We start from the raw sequence: 2,378 nt of genomic DNA, 5'->3' as shown, positions 1-2,378 counted from the left end.
ATAAGCAGAAGGTTTTTAAAAATGAAGTGCAATTCACTTGATTTCTTATTGCGGTGAGTGCTACAGTATCTAGTCTAAGAAATATTTTCCTATGTCAAGTTCATGAAACTATTTCTCATTTTCCTTTACAAGGTTTCTAATTTGAATTTTCACATGTTAAGTTAATTTCAAAGTATGATGGAGAGTGGTTGTTAATATTAACTTTTTAAAACAACAAATATTATTTCACTCAAAATCGTTTTACTTAAAAGTCTTTCATTTCCCCAATGAAGGGCATTGGCGACTTTGTTTTTAAAACATTTAAAAGTGGCGGTGCGACCACATTCTCACTCAGGGGTGGGAACTGAACAATGAGAACACCTGGACACAGCGCGGGGGAACATCACACACCAGGGCCTGTCCTGGGGTGGGGGCCTGGGGGAGGGATAGCATTAGGAGAAATACCTAATGTAAATGACGAGTTAATGGGTGCAGCAAACCAACATGGCACATGTACACCTATGTAACAAACCTGCACATTGTGCACATGTACCCTAGAACTTATAGTATTATATATATATTATATATATAGGGTGGTGCGAGGGCCGCTGCACAGCTAGCAGAGCCATGGTGAAGAGGGCAGTGCCTGCTCCGAGCTCTCCGCCTCCCCTGCCGGCCAGCCCAGGCGGCCCCAGCAGCAGCGACCAGAGGAGCCCCCCCCCCAGCAGCACAACAGCCAGGCGGATGCCTCTATCCACAGCCTCATGGCGGACCGGACCTGTTAGGACGCGGCCGTCGTGGGCAACAAGGACTCGCCCTCCATCTGGGCCACCATCCCAGGGAAAACCTTTATGAACATCACGTCAGCTGAGCTTGGTGTCCTGGTTGGCAAAGACCGGTCAAGCTTTTTTGTGAATGGGCTGACACTGGGGCCTAGAAACGTACTGTGGTCCCGGACTCACTGCTGCAGGATGGGGAATTGACCGTGGATCTTCAAACGAAGAGCATCGGTGGAGCCCCCATGTTCAATGTCACCGGCACCATGACTGCCAAGACGCTAGGCCTGCTGATGGTCAAAGAAGGTGTCCACGGCAGTTTCACCAACAATAAATGTTAATGAAATGTCCTCCCTCCTTCAGCGTTCCCAGTACTGACCTCCTTTGTTCCTTCCCCTCAACCGCTCCCCACAGTTTGACCCCCTTTCCTTCTCATACACGCATATACCATTTTAATTTCAGGGGCTGTTACCCCACACCTCTCATTGCTGCCAAAACCACATGGGCTGGGGGCCAGGGACAGATGGACAGACACCTTCCCCTACTCATACTCCTCCTGTGTGTGGTTGGAAAACTTTTTTGTTTTGAGGGATGTTTTTATGAATAAAAAAGATTCTACTAATTAAATAACTGTTCATATGTGGGCGTATTGTTTGAATGTGTATTCTTTTACTTTCATATATTTATGAATACTTATACCAGTACTACAGTTTTTAAATTACTGTAGCTTTAATATCAGGTTTGAAGTCTAGCAGAGTAAGTCCTCCAACTTATTGCTTCTTCAAGACCAACTTGCCTATTCTAGGTTCTTTGATTTTCAAATACATTTTGAAATTAGCTTTTAAATTTCTCTAAAATCTCCTACTACAAATATCAATCAGAATTGTGTTGATGTAATATGCTAACAACATGGAATCTTCCAATCAATGAAAATGACATATATTTCTCTATTTAGCCTTTTTTCATTTTTTTCACCAATTGCTTTTAGGGGCCTTGTACCTGCTTCACTGCATATATTCTTAAGCATGCGATGATTCCGGCTATTAATCTCTATTACCTTTTATTGTATTTCATTTTCTAGCTACTAATTGCTAGTATGGAGAAATTAAGATGATGAAATCAATGTTATTAAGTTACAATTTAGGTACAACAGATTGCATCACTTTAAAACGTGTAATTCAATGCATGTTTACAAATGCATACACTAATGGCACTACTGCCACAACCAAGATAGAGGAATTTCCCTACACACCAAAGTTTCTTGGACCCCTTTGCAGTTCATCAGTCTTTCAACCCTCGGCCCCAAGGAGCCGCTGCCACTTCAGGTCCATTTCCTTTTTAACTATTTTCTATAAATGAAATTATACCTGTGTTCTTTTGTGTCTGCCTTCTTTCATGCAACAACGTAATTTTAAAATCCATCATATGAGTATTTGCATCAAGAGTTCATGCCTTGTAATTGCTGAGTAGTATTCTTTGTGTGGCTATACCATATTTGTTTATCCTTTCACCTGTTATTGGACATTTCTATCCTCCACATTTGGGCTAGTATGAAGAAACTACCATGAGCATCCACACATGGCAGGCCAGGTCCCACTACCATAGGCCTCCTAACAACTGTTT

At 42.3% G+C, this 2,378-nt stretch overlaps 1 pseudogene; it reads left to right on the top strand.

The window, feature by feature from the left end:
* The first annotated feature begins 659 nt into the window (after positions 1-659).
* Positions 660-1,133, top strand: LOC112617800 (annotated as a pseudogene).
* Positions 1,134-2,378: the final 1,245 nt, after the last annotated feature.

The sequence above is a fragment of the Theropithecus gelada genome, unplaced genomic scaffold, assembly GCF_003255815.1.
Source record: "Theropithecus gelada isolate Dixy unplaced genomic scaffold, Tgel_1.0 HiC_scaffold_4487, whole genome shotgun sequence".
Classification (NCBI taxonomy): Eukaryota; Metazoa; Chordata; class Mammalia; order Primates; family Cercopithecidae; genus Theropithecus; species Theropithecus gelada.
Note: the sequence above shows the minus strand (reverse complement) of the source record. Positions and strands in the feature narration are given on the sequence as shown.